We start from the raw sequence: 13,582 nt of genomic DNA on the forward strand, positions 1-13,582 counted from the left end.
ACTCTAGTGTTGGTACTGTCTCCCATTCCTATGATGCAATAGTGCTTTCCTACACCGTTATTAAGGGTACACTATGCGTTTAATGATTCCTATAACTTGGAATGTAACATCCAAGTAAGATATGGTAGGATATCTTCAATAGGAATGCACCTATATGCATGGAGCTGGCCGACTCTATGAAAATCTTTAAAGGCTAGATTTTCTAAAGCACGCATGAATCCCGAGAGGTTCAGGGCTGAAAGAACGAACACAACCAAGAACCAATCTTGAATTGGAAATACTCCGTGTGAGGTTTATTGTCTAGGCTTACACAAACAACTGACGATTCAAGGCTTAGTCCATCGACTAGTTAAGTAAGTTCGATAGGCTTTCACTAAAGAACGTTCAAAGCGAAAGCTACCTATCTTGATGTGGTTTATTTCAACAGGTATGCTCAAATTCATTCGATTCAAAAATTGTTTTGTTGATCCATTAATGTGGGGGATTGTTATAATTATAGTTATAATTATGGTTAATGGATCAACGAAAGCCAATAAATTAATATACGTCTTTTCTGTTCACGTATCTCTTTTTGGATTCATGAATTTCCTAAACTTTTATGTTCACGTATCTATTGAATTCATGAATTTCCTAGATTCGTGTATCTTTTAGTTCATGTATTTATAGAGTTCACGAATCTCTTGAATTTATGTATCTCTTGATTCATGAATTTCGTGGATACATGCGTCTATTTAATTCATATATCTCTTCTATACATGAACTAAAAATCCCTATAAATAGATGGGAGCATAGAGCTTCATTACGGTCTTTCGGTTTTGGTTTTTCTGACTCCATTCCAAAAAGACTTTGATATATTTTTCTACTCTTTTGATTTTTCTGAGTGTGCTGGTTCAATTGAACAGTTCAACTGAGTCCTTTTTGCATAGTGCTAACCCAAACAGGTTCGAGGTGTTGTATCTTGGGAGGCATAGTTCGTGAATCTGTGGAGCACCTTTGGCAGGAACTAATCGCCTTAAGGAGATTCGAATATCTGTACCTCACCTCCAATTTTATGTTATTTTTCAGTGATATCTTATTTTCTTCTTCTCCAATATTGGTAAAAGGAATGATATTATATAGTTGTTATCATATTCTTTACATTGATGTTCTGATTATAACAAACAGTGTTGTATTCTGTGGATTAATTTCCAACAGAAAGTAGCCCAGAGGGAAATTCGTGATCATGGAGGGCAGATGAGCTTGAACTAACAATTCCAACATTCTTGGAACCTGAACTTTAAAGATAAGATCGGGATCTGAATTTCCTATATTATTGGGGTTCAAAATTGGATCCGAAAGGTAGGCTGAGCCTAGAATTAAATTTTTAATAATATGGAAGTTCGAAACTAACTCCATGAACTCAGCAATATGCTTTTTGAAGAATGTGGGAATAGTAAGGACTTGGATAGTAACTTGAATAATTTCAAGATTGTGAGAGACTGATAAGGTCTGGACATAACAAATAAGTAGCATTGCATGTCACCACGTGACAAGATCCCGAGCATCCACGAGCCTTGAAATTCATGGCCACATGTGCATCTCACATGGTCAATAGTCACATGCCTCACACAAGACTCGATCATGTGCCAGTCACCTGCCAAGATAATGGGCCATCCGCACGACCATTCCATTGCATCTCCATGAACTATCATGCCCCAGAATAAGCGCATAGCATAGGAGTTCATGGGCCGTGCACATGCTTTTCTCACATGCAAATCACATAGCCTCTCTATGGATGATACCGCGAACCGTCGCATGCTCAATCAAGTCCTTAGGTGGCCGGCAATATAGGGGGATTTTCCTCTACTATGCTTCGCATTGTTGATAAAATTCGATTGCTTGGTTGTCAATTAATCCAGCGGTTGCTTTCGGTTACCTTACTTTCCCCATCTACACACACCATTGGATCAAATTGAAATTTTATCTTCCTATTTTGATTAACCACCATATCTAATGTTCACCGTCCGTCTTATGTTCATTTTGATCTTGACCGTTGATTCATATTGTACACATCTCTTATACTTCAAGAAACATATCGTTATTTTTGTCAAGGGGATTATATTCGAAACAAGTTCTTTGAGTTGCAGCGAGTATTCGATATTTTCTGCCCAATCAAGAGGCCATTTCCGTGAAAATCTAGACAGGCAAATTTGCATGCTCATGCTGACCAACCATCATAATTTGGTATAGCACTACAAACTTACGGTGTTTAATCAGACATTATGCAGTTCACACTTCCATTTATTATGCCAAGAAAATACATCTCAGGAAGGTTTAGCTTACATCCACAGTACTGTATGGTTCTTGCACAATGCATCACATAATATTAAACGTTCCAACAGGTTGCTCTCCAAAGAGTCCAAACACACTAGAAGCAGTAGACAATCACATCCATTTTTAACATAATACAGCACAACAATAGGCTACACAAATCATATCTTTACCTGATTTGGGCACAACCCTTTATTGAGTACTCTGCTCTGTTTAAATTCCAGGTAGTCCTTGTAATTCATCGAGATGTATGTGGCTTGGTTGTGCTTGCCATCCACCAGCTGCTCCGCTGGCACAACGACAGTGTTGGGCGATGGTCCAATAGAAAAAGGGATCGATATCCTTGTAGTCTTGTTGTTCAAGACAGCTCGATGCAGAACGCTCTTGTATTTCCCATTGCTCATAATCTTGCACAGTTGAAAAGTGTCAAGAACAAAAAAAAATAGTATCTGCAATAAGCTTGATCTATTCGATGGGAGAAACAAGAGTAAATCACAGAGATTCATATCAACTTTTTTACTGATTAATATCTGGTTAAAGAAACAAAGACCATAGAGTACGTTTCAGCAACTTTTTAAGACACTTTGTATTTTCTATAGTTCTATGTATAACAATTTTCCTTCTATAAATACCTACACTGTATCTGCATCTATAGTTCTATGTATAAAAATTTTCCTTCTTTAAACAAGCACAGATAATTAATTGGACCTCTCTTGCAGGACAAATAAAAAATGGATTTCTGTATGTTTACCTCGAGCTGATCAGCGGTGTTGACCACAAAGGCATTCGGAATGGGATCAACTTTGACCCACTTCCCGCCATGGTGCACTTGGAGGCCGCCAATGTCATTCTGCATGAGGATGGTTAACAGGCCATAGTCCGAGTGCGAGGGTAGGCCCATAGCAAGTTCTGGCTGTGGGCATGGCGGATACAGATTCGCTGCTAATATCTGAAGGCTTGAATCCATGTTCATTGCCTCGTCGATATAGCCTGGTCCGAGTCCTAGGCTCTCCGATATACCCTTGAGCAATTCCTGGCTAATTTCCGGAGCTCCCCAGTGTACTCTGCTAAAACTTCACTGCAACAAATATTGCTCTCATTTATCAGAGGAAATGCCGTGGTGGAGTTCTTTTCATCTTTAGGGATTTCACAGGTTTCTATCACTCTTATCTTTTTTTTTTTTTTTTTTTTTGTAAGAGTAAGTATAGTATAGACTTTGAATCACTCTTATCTTTTATCTGGGGTATTACCAATTATTTTGCCCTATCAAATTGAATCCGCACTTTGCTTATTTTTCTAGGCATACAAAATTGTTCTTGTCTGACATCAAGATGATCCAAAATAATGGTATCCTAACAAAAGAATCACGTACTTTCCATTGCTATATTTCAAGACTGCCAGATTTCTAGGTAAATATAGATCCATTATACAAAACTAACAAACCGTAACCAAAGATGCTGAAGAGCTTGCGCATTAGATGGATTGAGGTTGTTCAAGTTCAGATCCCACATGATTAATTGAGTGGTCAATTGCTTCCTGTAGATATGGCAAATCTGGTATCCAAATCACGTCGTGTCGTATATAGGTAACTTTGGAACTCAAATCTGCCAACCAAGTGGACAGTCTTATACATAGACAGAGATTGGAAATAGTCAAGTTGAAGATTCGGATTCTTGTGTTACCAAGAAGAATTTGTTCAAGTTCCCCATCATGTTTTCTTTTTCTGATGTACCTGAAGTACCAAGCCAAAGATTGATAACCCTGAACATTATTTTAGCACGACATGGTGAGAAGAGTACGTACTCTTCAATTTTTTGCTCCCTCAAGATTCTGTAATTTCATTCTATACTCGATTGACAAAAAAATGTCCACAAGGGAAAGGTTCAGTTGCTGCTTGGACTGTAGCATCAAAGCTACAGTAAGAAGATATAGTTGTCATTACCGCTATTTGTAACCTAATGATCACTCACCCACGAAAAGAAGAAAATAACTAAATAGACAAATGATATCAAGAAAACAGAAATTTCAGTACGTATATGCAAACTGAGAACTTGCACGCAAAACCGAGGTAGGGAGAGAGAATGGATACCTCAATCCTTCTGGCTTGGGAGGGCAGTGAAACTTTGGATGCACCATCATCTTCAGAAAATCTCTCCAGAGGAGCACTTTGTCGATCGAAGCTTTAAAGCTCGTCCCGTATATTATGGGATCCAACACGTGCTTCCCTAGAAACTTATTCTTCTCCTCCTCTGTCAGATCGAAAAATCCCATCAGCGCGTCGACCGTCGCCTTCATTTGACTCTCAGGCACTCCGTGGTTGATCAGCTACTCACATATACAACCAAGGGCTCTTATCAATACTTAGCAAGCAACACACCGTCGAATCATGTATAGAGAGTTTATGTCATGCTGATGACGAAGAATGACTCCAGCTTTGATACCAATCACGAAAAATAGATTTTTCTTCTTTTTTTTTTTTTATCGAGAAAGCAGGATATCATTACTAGCTAAAAGTCTAAGCAAATACAGCATGTGCATCAGTACAAAGTAAATCCAAAAGAGCGGGGGGGTTATTGGCCCAGTTTCTAGGAAGAAAACCTATGAGAATAATTTCTCATTACTTCTCTTTAGCTCAGGCACGATGAAACCATCGGTTGAATCAGTCAAATCAATTTATCTCACGGACACCCCAAGTCTTAAAACTTGATACAGGTGGATATATAAGTACAAAAACTTCCAAAGTATATACATAAATGTCAAGATCGGAGAATAAAGAAATACTTAAGTGCCAATAGCGAAAATTTCTGGCCAAACAGCTCATGTGATTTTTTCCAGTGAGATTATTAACTAATGTGGTAATTCTTTTAAAAAAAAATTATCCACATGGCACTGATGTGGCTAGATAATCCAAAAATGATGTCATTTTGGTACAATTTTGATTTTTAATATAAATATTATTTTAATTTAATTTTAAAAACTAAATTAAGTAAAAAGAATCAGATCTAGGGCTATGGAGGCCCTCACTGCCGCTACCCCACCATCACCAGAAGGGGTCAACGACGGTGGAGTGAGGGTTGGCTAGGGTCACGAGCCTCGGGCCACTAGCCAACAACCCTGGTTGATTGCTAGGCCTTCGGCCAGATCTAGGGCAAGGCCTTGCGGCCAAGGTCGACACCTACGTTAGATGTCTAGTAAGTTTTGCCAAAGTTGGCACTTTAAGATTCCAATTTTCAAATAAAGTTGCACTCAAGTGTACATTTTGAAAGTTTTAATACATATGTGTCCACCCGTACTAAGTTTTGACACTTGAGGTGTGCTCCTTATGTCTTTTAAGTATTAACAACGGCTTTGACAGGCGAAAGCTGATCGAAGATACCGACCGTTTGTTCCTTACCAAAAAAAAAAGATACCGACCGTTTGTTTCACATGTTCGTGACAAGTTCTAAAAAAGGAAAAGTTCTATGCAGCAGATAATGAACTAGCTAGGAACATGTGTACCATGAAGACGCCCCAGTCTTGACAAGCCTTTGCAAGATCGGAGATGGCTTTAGACCGTTGATCGGGATTACTCGAGGAGAGGAGAGAGAAGTCGATGACGGGGATGGAGTCATCATGGTCGGCATGAACGGCTTGATCACCGGAAGTGGGGGTGGTGAAGGCGTAGTGGGAGGGAATGGAAGTGAGGTTGGAAGATTCAGCTAGAGTCTTTGCACTGGTTATTTGAAGCCGAGGAGCACTATCTTCTTGATGTAGTTGAGTGACTGGAGAGATGGTATCCATTTGAGGCGAAGCTGACTCTGTTTTGCCGCAATGACACTGTTGTGATCGAATGGTACGTATCATTAAGCACCGATTTCTCTTATATAAGAAAATGGATAGATAATCTTATCACCCAAACCACTTAATCAAATAGCCAATGGTTACACGTGACCACTTGATTAATCAACCGACCAACAAAATCCGCATTAGAATCCCCGTTTCACATTTTAAATTTATTAGCCCACGATAAAATGATGCCAAACTAGAGAGAATTAAATATAATCAACGTGAAGCACATCAAATTGCGGTAGTACGATAGTGCCATTTTCATAAACAATGCGAAACTTGACATACCGTATTATCTATAGTTTATAGTATTCTTTAAGGGAGAGATCTCTCTTTTGGTCACTAAATTACCTCAAAACCAAGTTGTGATAATAGCGGGAATTAACTTTAAATGAATACATGGTTATTGTCACATAGCGCACTAGAGAGTGAAAACTGCAACTCGCCGCCACTTTCCACTATCTAGGTGTAGTTAATCTGTGAACCAAAAAAAAAAAGTGCAGTTAATCAAATGTCAATATATATATATATATATATATATATATATATATATATATATATATAATTATGCAATTGCACCTTTTAACGAGCAAACTATTTATTATTTGAAAATTTTAATGAGGATTGTCCGCCCAATTTAAAGTTAGTGACATGAGTGCAACATCACTTCCAACTCATTGGATTCAACAGCCGAAGAAGTCATGTTTGCGCTAATTGTCACGAGTTGGCAGTTCCTTGACCTCAAAATAGCCCGTGCAACGCTTGGTGAGTGGCAACACCAGGTCAGCCTTTTTTTCTATAGTTGTTTCAAATAACAATACAGCGAATAACTTCCTCATATTAGGTTATACCACGCTCAGCTTAGTTTGAGCTTATAGTTGCTAATATCACTTTAGGCTCAACAAATGGTTTGCCCTCAATGACCTCATCAGGAGAGCGGCATTGGTTTCCAACCAATGTACAGAGTAGCATTGGTTTCCAACCAATTTGTACATGGGAGGCCAATCTCACTTTTAGAGCTTCATAGAGATATATTCATTCTATTCTAGAACTCCTAACACCAATCATCCTAACTCTACTCCCATGGATCAATTGTTTCTTCCCCTCTAACCCCAAGCTCCATTCACAAGGGTTCACGAGTATGGGAGTATCATGAAATGTGACATTGTCCCCCGCTTAATTCCACAACGTCCTCGTTGTGAGTTGTTTTATCGCTTTCCTTAACCATTGATACACCACTTTGGATCACACATCGAATGGCAATGCTTTGTTAGGGAAATCCCTTATGATGTTTTGAAGATGACAAAATAAATAAAAGGCTACTAACATGTTTGATGGTTGAGTAATAGACCATGCAGATGTTAGAACATGTAGAGGATATTATCAAAGTCGAAGACGGCGGAAGACTGAACGTAACATATGTCCAAAGTATATTCTGAAGATTTCCAGACTTCGTGTCAAAGTCTCGAAGACTAGCAGGACTCAAGACTCAAAGTCTGAAGACTGCCGACTTTAGTGTCAAAGTATGTTCTACATCGTAAGTCCGCTCACTCGACTAATTCCGGACTGAACGTGAATGATGAACCGAGAAGACGACTCTATCTTGAAGCTGAACTTGGGTACAAACCTTAAAGCTAAATCTGTTCGAAGCGAGATATGTTCGGACCCGATTGTAAAGTCTACGACTCGATTGTAAAGTCTATTGCTCTCGGACTTTACATCCAGTTCGATGAATCGTAACTCAAACCCAATCATACAACGGCTAGTGATCTGGTTTGGATTCCACATCAAGATTGATTTGATTGATTCAATCTATTTGATTGACGATTGGATCTTGAAGACAAGATCTTTCTATACGAAGAAGCTTTACTTATGGAAACCAAGATTTCGTTTGTATGGGCGATCGGAATCAATTTGGGATTCTACCTTTGTCACTCAACGGCTACCAAATCTTCTAGATACGAGCTATCCAATGGGTATATTGGAAGACGATTCTCCGAGATACTGTCCAACGGGTAGTTTGGAAGTGGAGGAGTATTTAAGGAGATCATGGACCGATGAGCAAGTAAGAGACGGAGCGTAGAATTTATAATTCCAAAGTCTGAGCGACTTTCAATTATATACTTGTCTCTTGAGAGCTTAAACGTTTGTAATCGTGAGAGAAATACCAAAAGAGTGACTTAGTGAGATAGTGTGATCTACTACTAAGTGTTTGCACTCGAAGTTGTAATCTCTTGTTGATTGCATAGTGGAATCCAGTCAAGGAAGGCTGTTAGCGTGGGAGAGTGGACGTAGGCTTGGATTAAGCCGAACCACTATAAATCTTGTGTTCTTATTCTCTTCCCCAACTCCTTTATTTTGTTCATACTAGCACTCACAATTGGTATCAGAGCCAAGTGCTCGGTTTATAAAAGTGTTTTTACTTTTGAGCTAAAGATTCTTTATGGCTAGTATGTTGGCACCAGGACTTATGGAAGGGCAAAGCAACACAAGGCCACCATATTTTGATGGAAAGGAATACGATGTATGGAAGAACAAAATGAAAGCATTCCTAAGATCCAGAGATCTCTTACAATGGGATGTTGTGGAAAGAGGAATCAACCCCATTGCTGCATCTACATCAAATAAGAATGGCAAAGACAAAGAAACCAAACCCCCCGCTCTTATGTCTCGGACGGAGTTGTCCAAAAGAGAAGCGCTTGATGCAAAAGCTATTTATTCTTTATATTGCGCTCTGTCTCTTGCTGAATATAACAGAATCTCTTCATGTGAAACAGCAAAAGAAGTTTGGGATAGACTTCATGTTACATATGAAGGGACCGATCATGTAAAAGAGACAAAAGTAAACTTCTTGCTCGGCAAATATGAATCATTCAAGATGAAGCAATGAGAGTCGATTGGAGATATGTTTAATCGTTTTACAGAAATTGTAAACGGTTTGGCATATCAAGGTCATCCAATTTCTTCCCCAATGAAGGTCAACAAACTCTTGCGAGGTCTCTCAAAAGATTGGAACCATGTCAAGACCTCAATCCAGGAGACTCAAAGGATTATGCCACTCACCGTTGATGAATTGATCGGCACTCTTCAATCCTATGAAGTGGAGCAACTTAATGATGAAGATCCCGAAGGTAAGAAGTCCATTGCTTTAATATCTAATGCTGTTTTTGATGAAACAGACTCAGAAAATGACATGGACGATGAAGAACTTGCCTTTATTTATGGTCAAGAAATTCAAAAAGCTGAGTAGAAAAGGAAGGAAATTCGATGGAAGAAAATACAAGCAGAAAGGCCAGAAAAGAACAATGAAAGAAGATGATGAGCAAGGAAATTTATGCTTGATGGCACATTCAGAATCTGAGTCGACTCGGACACGTAGACTCAGAATCGGGTCGACTTAGACACAGACTCGAATCCGATGAGGAAATCGAGGAAATAAAAGAAAAGAAGAAGTTGGTAAGGAATGTTTTTGGGCACATAATTCTCATTATGCTTGAAATTCGATATATCATTGATTGATTCAGATTTTATAATGATCATATTTTGTTTTATTAAAGAAAGAATCGCATGATTTGTTTTTGTGATTCGAAATTTAATTTGATACGTGTGATCATTTTTGATATCATGCTTAAAGACAAAATAATTTATTTGGTCTAATTTTATACTTTCAGATTTAATCATATTTTGCAAAGTGAAAATCTGTTTTACGTGATGATGCAAGATATTTTTAGATACTCAAGGAATTTTATTCTCTCTGTTTTTATCATACTATGACCAAGTGAGAATTTATTTTTCAAAATATCATTGTGCATAATATTCTTTCTTTGAATACTTTGTTATGATGAATTAAGAAAGAATATTTGGAGATTATATATTTTGCTCTAACGTCATGGAAGGATCCAAATTGATGGATACCAAAAGAAAATGAGTTGATTGCAGGAAATTCAATAAGGCAAGAATGATTACAAATCTACGCAGATTTTGGTGCAATCAGAAAAATATCTCCTATGAAGATTGGTGATGATTTTTATTTTCAATGGTATATTTCAAACATATACCTGGGTAAGAGAAATTTTTTTCATCCCGCCTTATAAATTTCTACGTGCATTTATCATAATGTTGGATGATTGTTTATTATATTGCAAATATCTTTTGTTATAAATATAAGGCATTGCAATTTTGGCACGTGACAGAAATATCTATTTTCCTTTTGCAAAATGCATATCTGAAATTTATGCTCAAGGAAATCTCTTTGATCTTGAAAGATATTACTGCATATTCATGGATATTCTTGCTATATTCTTAGAAGATATATTATATCTAGCAAGTTTGATCCGCAAAATCAAAGGAATATATTACGTGACATTTTTGCAAAGATTATTATCTGTTATATAAGAATTTGCAGGTCACAAAAGAATCTTCCATATGGATTTTGGAAAACTCAATCAGAAAACCATGAAGATTTTATTCTATCTTCTGGAGGTTGAATTCGAGAAGAGCTTGATTGAAGAAAATTTTTGCCTCGAATTTCAAAATGCAAATGATCGTTGCAGATGAAATAATGGAAAAATATTCTGCTCAACGTGCACAAGCAACAATTCTATTCGCAAATATTGTCATGATCACAGGGGGAGAAATCGAATCCAAAAGAAAAGGAAAAGAATCGTGATCATCTCAAAAAGGCAACAAATTGAGGGGGAGCTTTGATCAATTATGGAAAAATCTTTTTGGATTGATCGTGATCTTATTATGAATGGAAGCAAAGGTAACTGTGTCAGAATTTGTTCTAAAAATCCGGTTAGTGCATCTCTTATTACCTTTTGTCATTAACAAATCTCTTATTGATATTATCATTTTATTATGACAAAAATGGTACGTAAATTTTATGATGCATCAGTGATTTTTATTGGATATTTGCTGATATAATCGAAGTGAGCTATATTGCATATATTTAATATTCGATAAAAGCTGATTTTTGGAAATTGTGATTCATGCAAGATATTTGTTATCATTCTCTACGTGAATCCATTATTATCGCTTTTGATTATGACAAAAAGGGGGAGAAGATATGAATATGCATATGTGCTTATTGGTTGATATTATTGAGCTGCGATTATTTTCTATATATTATTATGCTCAATCTATTTGTTATCTTCGATATCCTTTGATTTAAATTAATAAAAGCGTGTTTACAAATCTGCATATTCAGAGATTGTTTTGTCATCATCAAAAAGGGGAGATTGTTAGGAAATCCCTTATGATGTTTTGAAGATGACAAAATAAATCAAAGGCTACTAACATGTTTGATGATTGAGTAATAGACCATGCAGATGTTAGAACATGTAGAGGATATTATCAAAGTCGAAAGACGGCCAAAGACTGAACGTAACATATGTCCAAAGTATATTCTGAAGATTTCCAGACTTCTGTGTCAAAGTCTGAAGACTGTCAGACTCAAGACTCAAAGTCTGAAGACTGCCAGACTCAAGACTCAAAGTCTGAAGACTGCCAGACTTTAGTGTCAAAGTCTGTTCTACATCAGAAGTCTGCTCACTCGACTAATTCCATCGAACGTGAATGATGAACTAGAAGACGGACTCTATCTTTGAAGCTGAACCGGGTACAGACCTTAAAGCTAAATCTGTTCGAAGCGGATATGTTCGGACCCGGTTGTAAAGTCTATAGACTCGCATTGTAAAGTCTATTGCTCTCGGACTTTACATCCAGATTCGATGAATTGTAACTCAAGCCTAATCATACAACGGCTAGTGATCTGGTTTGGATTTCACATCAAGATTGATTTGATTGATTCAATCTATTTGATTGACGATTGGATCTTGAAGACAAGATCTTTCTATACGAAGAAGCTTTACTTATGGAAACCAAGATTTCGTTTGTATGGGCGATCGGAATCAATTTGGGATTCTACCTTTGTCACTCAACGGCTACCAAATCTTCTAGATACGAGCTGTCCAATGGGTATATTGGAAGACGATTCTCCGAGATACTGTCAACGGGTAGTTTGGAAGTGGAGGAGTATTTAAGGAGATCATGGACCGATGAGCAAGTAAGAGACGGAGCGTAGAATTTATAATTCCAAAGTCTGAGCGACTTTCAATTATATACTTGTCTCGTTGAGAGCTTAAACGTTTGTAATCGTGAGAGAAATACCAAAAGAGTGACTTAGTGAGATAGTGTGATCTACTACTAAGTGTTTGCACTTTCAAGTTGTAATCTCTTGTTGATTGCATAGTGGAATCCAGTCAAGGAAGGCTGTTAGCGTGGGAGAGTGGACGTAGGCTTGGATTAAGCCGAACCACTATAAATCTTGTGTTCTTATTCTCTTCCCCAACTCCTTTATTTTGTTCATACTAGCACTCACATGCTTACCCAACAAAACAAGTCACCTTACTAGTAGCTTCTTTTGATTGCAATTGTTTGAGCCCCTCTTGCGCTTTCCCTAGCAAGTGTGGCATTTTTTCACCAACTACATCTTTCAGCAGCACTATATTTTGCCTATTAAGCTTTTCTTAATTCCAACGGACCAATGGAGGATCTTTTCAAGCAAGATCTTGACATACTTGCTTGACTTCTTAGCCACTTCTTCCTAGATATGTTCTTATTAGAAAGAACCCTAAAATAAAAGTGAGTATTACTAACTCGGGCATGTTCACATAGTAAGTTCACCTGTTAATTTTCTTTTCGCTGTCATTCTATCATATTTTGCTCATTTTCTGAATTTTGGATACTTCCGAGTTTGCTGTGATGGACTTGGGCTACCCTTTTGCGTTTGATGGGAGGAATAAAGTTATATGATCGCCAAGTAAAACATTGTAAAAAAATCGCCATTAGAGAGAGAGAGAGAGAGAGAGAGAGAGAGAGAGAGAGAGAGAGAGAGAGAGGGAAGAGCTGAGTAAAATGTTAGGTATCATTAAGCAACATTTAAGTGAACAAGAAAAGGAATAGATAGATATATCACCTAATCATTTAATTAAATTGTCATGGTTACGCATGGCCCCTTTATTAATCAAGTGACCAACAAATCCATGTTAAAACTCCTGTATCTACATTATAAATTTATTAGCCATTGATAAAATGACGCCAGCCTAATTGATAGTTCAAGAGAACAGAATAATTCTCAATGTGAAGCCCATTGAATTATGATAATGCCACTATCATATAAAATGCATAATTTTTAGGGAGAGATTTCTCTTTTGGTCTCTCTACCTAAGTTATCTCATAAATAAGTTGTGTTAGTAGCTTGAATTAACTTTTAGTAGCTTGAATTAACTTTAAATGAATCCATGGGCTATTGTCATTTAGCACTCGAAAAATGAAAACCGCCATCAACTGCCCCTATCTACTACTTTCCACTATATAGATTGCACTTTTTTAACGAGAAAACTATTCATCATTTGAAAATTTTCAATAGGAATTGTTGCGGAAA

General features: G+C 37.4%; 1 non-coding gene across 1 annotated transcript; it reads right to left on the reverse strand.

Annotated features, from left to right (window-relative positions):
* Positions 1–1,618: 1,618 nt before the first annotated feature.
* Positions 1,619–6,090, reverse strand: LOC104452881. The gene is made up of 5 exons (XR_005553141.1): positions 5,809–6,090; positions 4,400–4,635; positions 3,062–3,388; positions 2,484–2,717; positions 1,619–1,684 (listed from the first exon to the last, which is right to left on the reverse strand). It is a non-coding gene; the product is annotated as a protein DMR6-LIKE OXYGENASE 2 (transcript).
* Between the last annotated feature and the right edge of the window lie 7,492 nt (positions 6,091–13,582).

This window comes from Eucalyptus grandis, chromosome 7, assembly GCF_016545825.1.
Source record: "Eucalyptus grandis isolate ANBG69807.140 chromosome 7, ASM1654582v1, whole genome shotgun sequence".
In the NCBI taxonomy this organism is placed as follows: domain Eukaryota; kingdom Viridiplantae; phylum Streptophyta; class Magnoliopsida; order Myrtales; family Myrtaceae; genus Eucalyptus; species Eucalyptus grandis.